Here is an 11,955-nt window from a genome sequence, read left to right on the forward strand (position 1 = left end):
TATGACATAAACATGGCGGGGTTATTCTTGATCCTCCATCTGGCGAGTGCAATGATGACGCAGTGAATGGCGACGATTCTCCTGACCAATCAGCAGTTGCCATTGTTTTCACGTCACATTTTAGTATCACCTTGGCTCGCTCTGGACCTTGCCGGAGGTGGTACAAAAAAAAGTACCCGAAAGCAGGTACAGGTACAACTTTTACACAGTGGAAAACCAAACAAAGGCAAGCCGAGTCGAGTCGGTACTGTGTAGTGGAAAAGCGGCAATAGACTCAGCAGTCTTACCTCGATCCATTGACGGTTTGCAGCACCAACACCCCTTCTCCACACTTCTAGTTCTAAAACACTTACGGGGGGAATACTCTGGGTTTGGGCTGAATTGCGAGCTCAGATTCCTCCCTCCGGACAGCACGCCAAATACGCAATAAATATTACTCCCTCAAAATTATGTAAGTGTGAACTCAAGAAACTAAATAAAACGAATTAACCATTTATGCGTATCAGAAAACATCATAATAAATGCTGAAAGTTCAGTTAGTTCACAAAAATCATTAGTTAAAGTACCAAAAAACCCCACCCCTAAATCAAAATTAAACAGAAGATTATTTAAATTACCAGGCCAGAGAACAGAAACATCGCAAGTTAAACTGTAACAGTGCAAATTATAGAAATCAATTCGCACACAATATTGATAAAATCATTTTAGTAGGACATGAGAAGTATGCCAACTCCATTACAGTAAGGCACTTAAAATGTACAGTATATATTTGCATTGCGTTAAATTTAACATCAATTTTGGAAATCAGTTAATCAAAATACATGATTTAGCAAGCCACTCTTTAGAAGATACGTTATGTATTTTGGGGTTCCGAAATGAATAAATATTCATTATTCAGACAAAATGGTCTGTAGCAGATTTTACTTTAAACATTGAAAGTACCATGCACATGTTTTTATAATGAAAAAATTGCTAATGCCCTGTGAACCTTTTAATTTCTATGTTGAATGAGGCAAACTATACAGCAGAGGCATTCAATGTTCATCTTTAAGTATGAATCATAGATGACTCTTACACATCGAAGCAAAGAAAAACATCTTAAATTAATGATAACAGTCACAAACGCCAAAAGAATAGCAAGTTAAAGCAAAACGCATTTATTTTACTTCTTTGAACATGCCTACACGGTATGAAGCCTCTCTAAGAAATGCATTTTTCTTCCATCTGCTTCATAAGACATGTCTTTATTTTCATTATGAGAGATATATTATGAATGCGGTGAATAGCGTTATGCTACAAAGATAAAATAATAAGAACATGAACGCTTTTTAATGTAGGTCATCTCTTAAAAAAAAAGAAAATCGTGTACTGGCTCAGCTTCTGTTTTCAGAGTATAATTGAGTCTCCTTATGAATAGATTAATAATTTAAAGCAGTCAAATGAATAATGGATGCTGTTAAAATGCCTCTACTTTAAGAAACGCGTTTGACTTTTACACATCTCTTTATAAATAACGGGGGCAGTCGCACCTCTAAATCAGAAATGAGTTTAGGGGTTGCTTGCTGCCTGTCTGCATGCCAATAGACTCATTTGTCCTTGTATCTCATCGTAAAAAAAAAGATGTCATTTTACAGTTTGCCACCCAGGTGTATGAGGTCAATATGCAAAAAAAGGCATTTGAATGCCGCTGTTGGTATTTAGCTTTTCAAAGGGAAGTGTCGATCAAGAGCGAAGCAAAGGCGGTTTTTATACCAAATGTTTCTACTTTCATGTTGAAACGCCAACCTTGAGAAGGTGAGGAGTGGTTTAGCGCTTTACTTCAGCAAATCCTGCAGCTGCAATTTACCAAAAATCAAAAATTGGGAGTCAAAAAATGGTTTGAGGCTTATCACAAAAAAAGCTTGACTTGAATGCTTCAAATGCATATAAATTGCCCCTTAAAAAAGTAAAGTTGAGCTCAAGTAAAACGTTAGCTCTGCTTTATCTTTTGATTTAAAGACAACATGCAAATAAGCCATTTACTTAAACCTTTTCTGGCCTTATTGTGAACGATTTCAGCACAGATTATTAGGAAGACAGAAAAACAATGCAATTTTCCATTACAACATGACCATGTCAAAAATGACTTTAGTTTTCGAATGACTTTACCAAGTCCTTATAATGCCCAAATTTCACAATCCAGTTCTTTCCAGGTGGTTAAAAAGAAGTCCCACTTTGAAACGTAGCAGAAAGTGAATGATTACGAATCCAATATAAAGTTTGTGGACTTTTCAAGACAAGACAAGTTTTTAAAGACCATCAGATAACAAAAATGTCAACAAAAATCAGACACAAACTTGGCATTAGCTGAAATTTCTTTTGCTTCTTTGGGTGTAGCCTATCTTTTTTGCTTGTTGTTAGCTTGTTGGTGGTCTTGAAATGTTGTGTTACTACTGTATGTTGTTTTATTCAGAATTCCCCACAGAATATCAGATGTTCCAACAATGTTATCTTCCCTGCACCCTTTCTGCCTGTCCATCTGTGTTACTGCTGGAACGTGTTGCAGTTTTAACGAAGGCCTGGTCAAGGCAGCTACAGTACATTGGCGTATTTCTAAGGTTTTTGCCTTCCTTTTCTCTCCAAGCTTGTCTGTACATCCTGAGCTGAGTTTTATATTCTAGAGCGTGGCAGAAATCAAACAGGTTTTCTGTCTGGGTCTAATACTGATGTGAACATACTAAAAAGCAACTTTGCTATCTTATATTTTCCATCAATGGCTTCCGAGTTGAGATCTTGACCCTGACGTGCAAATAATGGCTGCGCCGTGTTGTGTTCCATGAAAAACTTTCATTGAATACAATGAATACACAGGTGATGTTTCTCTGAAGCGGTCCTTGAACAAGTTTATGCATCTATCTGACAGTAGCATTACAAAAAAATAAAGGATTCACGCAACTAACACTGCTTTCTTGGACATTTGAAAAAGTCAACTTCACACAGGGACAGAAAAGCAATTAGTGTGCCTTGAGGTTCACTTAAAATGTTAAAGTTTTTTGCACACACAAAAAAACAAACAGGCTCGAGAAAAAAAAAGAGATTATTTTCAACCTTCATTCTAACCCTTTGTCTGAAATGATTATGAAAGCATTATAAAACAATTGACTTACTGTTTGTGATGCAGCTGCTGTCAGATTCAATACAGTTGGCTGCTTCATCTTTTCAACAAAAGTTGCTTTGCGAACTCTCCATTACAATGTGCCTCGTTTACAAAATGAAATGCTGCGAACAAATCCTTTAACACGATTCGGGATGCCATTAAAATGAACCCTCCACTTATTTTCGAGATATATATATATATTTATATATTTAGCTTTAAATGTTTTCCTCCGAGTTCTCAGTATAGGAATGTAAAAAAAAATAACTTATAAATTATATTTAAGTATTTCTATTTATATAATACATTAAAAATTACAGTATCACAGCAATAAGAATCGCCAATGTGCTTATTACAATACCAGAAAAATAAAAAATAGAAATGCTATTCATACAAAATATTGTCTTGCATATATTTCCTTTTGATTTGAAGGTGACATGCTTTTGTGAGTTTCATTTATTTTCATGCATTGTTGCTCAATGCAAAGGGATAATCATCTCAATGTAAAACGACGTCGAGATAAGAAAGCTACTAAATTTATTTTGGGAGGGGCGGGGGTGTGTCTATGTTAAATACCGTTTAATATTCATGTGAAACGTTAGCTGAGAGAAGCAATTATAATGGGGGTAACAGGGTTCAGCCTTAGACGTAAGCCAGTGACCTTCATGTGTTTGTCTCATCGCTCATTTGCTATTTAAATACACTCATTTATCACCGCGGTGCTGTCACACAGTTGTCACTGACGCAGGTGTGTTTCTGATAAGACACATGAAACAGCTTTTCAATTGTGACTATTCTTTTTTATACGGTTTAACACATGGGGTATTCTTAGTGCTGTCTACTACCTCCTTATGTATATCCCTGTTGGTTTCCCCTTACTTTCCCTCTTTTCCTTGCTGTCACCATCCCAAACTCAAGAATTCAGTGTCGGCTCACTTTTTCTTTTGATAAAGCAATTACCTTAGCAGTCAAGTGTAACAAAGTTGACATCGAACAATTGACATTTGGGAGCGACCGAGTGACACGATTTACTGAATTGTATATTTTTTTTCTAATCCAAATAGGATCTCAAAATAGCCTAACATTTTTGAATTTTAATGTATGCAAAGCAGAAACATGTTTGCATTAAAAAGTTTGGGATTGGTAAGATTTGTTTTTAAAAGAAGTCTCTTATGCTCACAGTCACATGTCTGACAAAAAAAAAATAAAGTAAATAAATAAATAAAGTAAAAAAAAAAAAAAAGTAATTACAAAAAGTATTACAATTTAAAATAGCCTAACTGTTTTCTACTTTAATATATTTTAAAATGTAATTAATTCCTGTGATGCAAAACTCCCGTCTTACTATCACTGGATCCTTCAGAAATCATTCTAAATGCTGATTTGCTGCTCAAGAAACGTTTATTATGCATCAATGTTGAAAATATTTATGTAAAAAAAAATCTGTATATATATATATATATATATATATATATATATATATATTATATAAAATAGGCTTAACATTGGCACAGACTGCATGACAATCTAGCCCCCCAAACCAAACTAATTTGAACCCTCCTTTGGGGCCGATAAAATAAATTAATCTCCATGACAGGCATCCACAAACCTTTTTCCGTAGCTACAAATACAGTACCAATTTATGGCTTGTGTCACTTCATAAGAGGTTGAATAGAGACACGCTCATAAATAACTGTAAGTGATCGCGGACAGTGAAAGTGAGTAGAATCTGAAGGACTGGGCAGTATAAAGTTAAACCTCATCTAGCTCTGACGAACTGAGACCAATCCTTTATTAGGCTATCTATGATGTGTAAACACTGCTAGACAGACTCAGTGCCTTTCCAAAACACTTCTCGTTTAACCCAACGGTTGAATCGCTTTATGTTTTGAAGAGAGTTATAACGCTGGGCCATGAAGAGAAGTAAGCTTTTTGAAGATGAGGTACTCCTTTTTCCACCTTTTTGACCTTGGGGCTGGTTGCATCAGCCATGCGGAAGTTATAACTTACCTCACATGTTGCAGCTGGCAACTTCCTGGACACGAACACTGAAAGCTTCATATATGAAGCATGCCATTTGGGAAAAAAAATCTCTGCAACAGACATCTGAAAGCGACTGTAGTCGCTTTCAGATGTCTGTTGCAGAGATTTTTTTCCCCTCACAAAAGTGCACATGGAGGGCACACCCGTCATATGGTCTCATTAACAATAACCGCTACATGCACAAGACCGTAGGGTGTCCCAATAGTCATTTAGGTTTCAGGGTGATTGCGAGTAACCCCGTTGTGGCTCACATGCGCCCTCAATGCGCAGTTTTGTGAGGGGAAAAAAGCTCTCGCAGTGGCAGCAGACTTCTCCCCGATTGTCAAAGCGAAAATTTGGACTCGAAGAAGGTCGCAAGGGCTTAAGGTTCCATGGGACAGGGCCTGAATCGCTAAGGACCGCAGAAACTCAGTGGTATTGGTTGCTAATATAGCTAAAGCTAGCAGTATTGTAGCAATTAGCAGTATTATACAAGATCACTTTCTACAGTCAATGAGCAAAGATTTTAAACACATTCCATACATGTATTTTTTCTTTCTTAAATTTTAATTATATGCATTTTCCCAATTAGATTTTTTTAGCCTAATATACTGTTAGATCATTAAGTGTGAGTTAATGTGAAACATTTTTTTTTCTTTTAAATAAAACATCAACCCGAAAAAAGTACAAGTAAACATTTAGCCCCAAAAAGGCATGTATTAAATGTAATATTTTGGCCTCACGCCAGCAGGGTTCTACTGACAAGGATAATTCGACCAGTTGCAGATGGGACATTATTTTATTTACCCAATGCACGAGAGAAAGCTTATCAAAATCTCAAGGTGACGCCTTCAATACCCTAGTCCGGAATCAAACTTTATATTTTTAACTTTTTCCCTCAAGCAAGTGCACTGCTATTATCGGACAAATGTGGACAGAACAATGCAATCAATCACACGGACACCTGCCGCAACAAGCTTTGGGACAGAGCTCATGGCTGCAGGCCTATTTCACAAAACAGCCTGTTTGGACGTTATGCTTACAGTCCTCACCACCAAGAACCAGTCAAACACCTCATGCGGCTTTATTCAAACTCTCAAAATGCTCTGAAATGTTCTTACCTCTCCAATTATCAGAGTAAGAGTTAGTTTATTTAAAAAACAAAAACAAACAAACAAACAAAAAACATTTACTCACCATCATCTTGTCGATCAACTTGAAAAGATGATTTCAGAGTCCCCGCCATGTTGTATGTTGGCTGTCACCAGTATCACGAATAAAATACTGATAAATCCTTGTCTGAAGATTGCAGTTTACAAACCAACATTTTGCCGCGCAATATCCATTTCCTCTCAGCTTTTCAGAATCGAAACGGATGACCAATTCGTAAATAAATTTCTCTTTTTGAGCTCTGATAAAATAATCTGTCAAAGGAAAACGGTTTGAATGCTAACTCACGCACTGAATCATTTGGAGTTATTTGTGATTTTTCAAGCAAAACGGTCTGGATCGGGATAAACTTAATGAGTCGGATGATTTGTAACTCGTACGGACGGTTTGATTCATATTTAAATAAAATGCAATGAATCAGTGAAACCTGTTTGGGAGCCTGTCTGAATCATATGGTCTGAATCGTTTTTTGCGATTCAATGATTCGGACAGCACACTCAAGCACTGAATCATTTGGAACGATCCTCACACATTGATTCGTTTGGCGCGTTTTTCCCTCAGTGAAAGATATAGTTTGCAATAACTCAGTAAATGAAAAGAGGTGGATATTTACCTACCATTGACCCTAAACATGTAACGTTAAATCCATCCTGTCGTCGACAAAGAAGGTCGTTACTGCACATCTCAGGTAACACATCTTCACAAAAACACATAGCTAACTTTCAGTAGCCTACACAATTTCGTTGGCATTTACTACAGCATTATTATTAATCAATCATTTAACACCATGGTACTTATCTGATAATCTTGGTATCACTGTTATTGTATCATTTAGCTTGTGATGTGTCATGTGAATAACTCTTTCAAAATAATGCTAAATAAAGATTGACGTGCAGTTTTTGTCAATATATTCCCAGGATATCATGCCTAGTGGCAAATGGTGCAGCATCTGTTTGAAATGAGGGTGAGTAGAAGATGATGGAATTGAAAATTTTAAACTCTTTAAACTCGTTTTTTTATGCTGCATTTTGCTCAAATGGGTCTGTAAAATCAACTGAACAGTAACGGTTTTGCGGTGGGAGAAACAAAGTATTAAAATATATACTGCATACCTTCTAATTTTACATCAGCCTTATTTATAGCATGATACAGTGCAAGATGCCATCTCTTTGGCTGCTGGATTCAGCCACTCACTCACTCAGGGCCGGTATAAACATGTTGATTTGTGTGTTCCTATCTGTTCATGTTCACGGCCCACATTGATTTCATATGAACTTCACCTTTAAGGGCTACCATTTTGTGGCAAGGTCCATTTTCTCTTTTACCATTTACTGGATGACGGTTTCACATGTAGAAAATATATTGAGCTTCTTTTTTATTGATATTGAGCGGATGCACCGTGCAAAGTGACCTTCCTGCGAAATGGCTTGAAAAGGGATCATCTTGCGATGGGCCATGACAGTACAATTTAAATCACTAAATTTATTAATTTTAATAAAGGTGATACATAAAGGATATACATTTTATGATATAGTCCTTTAGCTAAATAATATACGATTTTACAGCCTTGTAAACTACAATTGAGCCGAATGAAAGAAATTGTTTCAGTTTACAAGATGCTTGTATCATCTGTGTTCAGAATGAATACTAGATTGCTACTCACTGAATACTGTGGAGTATATTCTGTGTACTGCCTAATACTGTAATATATATATATATATATATATATATATATATATATATATATATATATATATATATATATTAAGAGAAACAGTGCACAATATGCAACAGTGTCCTCTGTTGTATGTTTGTATATTGGGCATTTGTCAAGCAGGATATTTTATGCATTCAGAAATATCCAGACCGGAGAAACAGTACAAGTAGTATGGTAATTTACTATTTAGAAAATAGCCATGAAAAAATGTTTGTGAGGTGCTATGTTTTGAATGGAATACTACCTTACAATTGCATACCATATATTCTATATAATTTAAATTTATATATACTGTATATGTGTGTGAATGGTGTCAAGTTTTATGGTTATTTTAACAAAATGTCCTAAAATCTTTGAAACATTAAGTCAAGCACATTGCATTTAGAGAAACAACATTCCATACAGTGTGTTCTGTTGTATGCCTTTTTACCAAATGTGCATACTCTGCACAGTATACATATTATCCTGCAGAAAGAGTAAGAGTAGTATGCATTTCCGAACATAGCAATGGAAATCAAATGTGTGTGTGTGTTTGTGAGAGAAAAGAAGCAATCAGGGTGTGAAGATTCAAATATGGATCCCATAAAATTCCCATTCACCACATCCTCCCTGTTCTCCGTTGATACCCAATCCCACCCTTTCATTTTGGTCTTTTTTTTTTTTTTTTTACAGTGCTGCAGCATTTGCTGATTGATGAGGGGGAGCAATTGGACTCATCCATCATGACTTGGCCAGGTTAGGTATCTTTCACTCACTCACCCTCTTTCGTTCTCTCTCCTGCTTACAGCCACACGTCTTGATTGAAACTCGGAAGAAGCGGATGTCAAACTTTTTGCCTCTTGTCTGTTCGCCTGCTACATCTCGGCATCTTTTGCTAGACCCGCTGCTCAAAAATGAAATCTTTGAACCTAGAGCTAGGCACAGTCCTTTCTTTCATCATGTTTTTTAAATCTTGCAATAAAAAGAACTAGTTACCTTGTTATCAGATTCTGTATGCTTGTGGGAGTAATGCGGCAACTCATTGGACCTCATTAATAAAATACAAGCAGAACAAATTTATCCATATATCCTCTGTAAAACCATTCACACATAAATCGGTGCATTATGTAATAATGAATTTTACGAATTATTCACGCAGAAATGATTTTTGCTCGTGTTTCATCAATGAGGCTTAATGCGAGATACGAAAGTTGCGGCCTTGTTCCGCCTTGACTTATTAATGTGACTTTTAATAATGCACATTATTCAAAGATACAGTATAGGTTTAGATGTGCACTTAGATAAAATACAACATAACAATGTAATATTTTAAAATTCTGTAATGTACAGAAAATTTGGCGCATGATCTTAGTGTGGATGATGCATTAGTGCTTGTTCTTAAGATTGTCTTCATTATCGTTCATCAAACTTCAATAACTTCCATTTAGCTCATATAACCAATCCAGCACAGGCTAATTATCTAATTTCCAATTGTATGTAAAATATCATATTGTTTGAGGCTACAGTTAAATCTTATAAATTGTTAATGCAGTCATTTTAATGGTGGTTAAAACTGGTTTGGTTTGAAAATGCCAAAATCAAATAAGATTTGGAATTGATTTTCTAAATGCATGTCACTGATACAGTATGTTACCGATTTTTTTTGTCCACATACTTTTTTTTTTTAATCAAAATGTCAACTCTTCCTGTGAAATGACTGGAAGTCTCTGGACCTCTCCAATAATTTTGTCCTCAAACCTCGTTACTTTCATACAATGGATTGCAAGTTTGCATTCGATTAACGCTTAACTCTCAGATCAAGCTCTTCCATCCAATCAACGGTCCCTTTTAAACATTCTGTTGACTAAAGTAACTTTGCAACTACATGTCAATAACTCAGAGTAGAGTATTAGTAGATCGTCTGCTATCTGCCAACTCTTTATTGTGATGCTCCCCAACAGACATTCTACTGACTATAAGTAACTACGCAACTACATGTCAACTTATTCTATCCCTAACCCTACCAGTCTACTAATACTCTACTAGTTAGTGTAGGTGCAATGTTACTTAGTTATAGTCAACAGAATGTGTTAAAGGGACCATCCAAATAAAGTGAAATGAAACCCAATCGATGTAACCAAATCCTATTTTTTTTGTCAATAATCTGTTTCACTCGTATTGTGTCACGACTTAAGAAATTATCTTTCTATACATCGCGACTTCAAATTCTGATTTGTTCCTCAAACAAAGTTATTGTATTATATGTCTTCTGAAGACTTGGAAGAGTATGAGTATGGACCATTTATTGATACCTCGGGTGTTTTTTGGACCCTCTCAAATGAAGGTGAGTAAATGACAATTTTCCTTTTTTTCAATGAACCGTTCTTTTAATCCAAATAGAATTTATTTCCCATTTGGCAGTAGAAGACTGGCAACAGTCAATCCCAGTGTGCATTACCTGTCAAACATATAAACATTATTTAAAAGCTTGGTAGAATGATATATCATTCTTTTCCTGCATTAAACAGATACTGTCCATCAAACCATGGTCCATGTGGTAACCGCAAGACCCTTTACATCAACCTAAAGCAGCAGAAAGACAAGGGCGTGATATATATGTGAGGTCGAGATGGAGAACACCGTCATAATAAAGATGTTCCAAAACAGGATACAGGAACACTCTGAGATAAAGATGACCTGACTCTCCCCTGCACGGCTGATGTTAACAAAGCCAACGGCATTATGGGATATATGGGCCAGACAACGTAAAAAAGCTCAGCTTGTTTTTTCCCCCCATCACCTGCTGCTGTCTCACGGGAAAAGAGGTGCTGGTTTTTACCCCTGCGTGATGAATGACCATCGCTCTCAATTTCTGCCCGTGCATCACCTCTCAGTCACTTGGCGTCAGACCATCACGCGGCTGGCAACAACGACACCTGGGGCGGCGATAGACGGAGAGGTGTGAGCCGAGAGGAGGATGCCTGGTCAATAAATTAATCTGTCACTTTATTCTTCTCATTTCTCTTTTTCATTTTTACGCCTTCAGGACAGGCAAAATGAATACATAAGGGCAAAAAGGGCAGCCGGTACGATCAGAGATTGACAGCACAGAGGAGACCACTGATGCCCCAGAGATTCCCCACTGATGACACTTGTCCATTCCAAATTTTAAGGTCAAAAACAAGGTGGGACCCTGTAGATTTGCATATATTCACATCATAGTGCCAATCCTTGAGCTAGCATTGACCTGTGAGGGTGTGCTTAATGTGATTTACACAACTAAACCGAAATATCAACTTTGGTGCATAAGACCAGAAACAAACTCTATGCAAGTATGTAAAAATCTGCTTTTATCTATTCAGATTAGGGGTGTAACGGTACACAAAAATCACGGTTCGGTACGTACCTCGGTTTTAAAGTCACGGTTCGGTACGTTTTCGATACAGCAAAAAGAAAGAAATGCCAGAGAAATTTCCTATTTGTTTAAAGAAAAAATATTTTTAAATAAGTGTGAGTTTTCCTAGATCTTGAAACTTTCAGGTTTATAAATAGGGGTCATCTTTGAAGGATGAACAAATAATGTTTTGGTCATCACATTAAAAATAACATTTAAATATATATTTATTATATAATATTTGAATTTTGAAGTGCTGGAAAAAGATGTGTGAAGTACTTGAAAGCATTTCACCATTCCAGCCAAACTGGTTCCAGTTAGTGTTACTATATTAAATCCATGGTGAATGTTGCTGGTCTGTGGACGAAAGTATTACTAGTTCATTCACGGCTCAATGTTTCTCCTGGTTTCCATGACAGCGCTGTTTGATCTAATAGAGATCTACGGTTAATAACGGAGAAATGTGAATGCATCTCACTAGATCTCGCAGCGATGTTATTACCTCAGTGGCGAATTCAAATGTTTTCTTTACCGGATCTC

This window comes from Pimephales promelas, chromosome 2 (assembly GCF_988280905.1).
Source record: "Pimephales promelas chromosome 2, fPimPro1.hap1.1, whole genome shotgun sequence".
Taxonomy (NCBI): domain Eukaryota; kingdom Metazoa; phylum Chordata; class Actinopteri; order Cypriniformes; family Leuciscidae; genus Pimephales; species Pimephales promelas.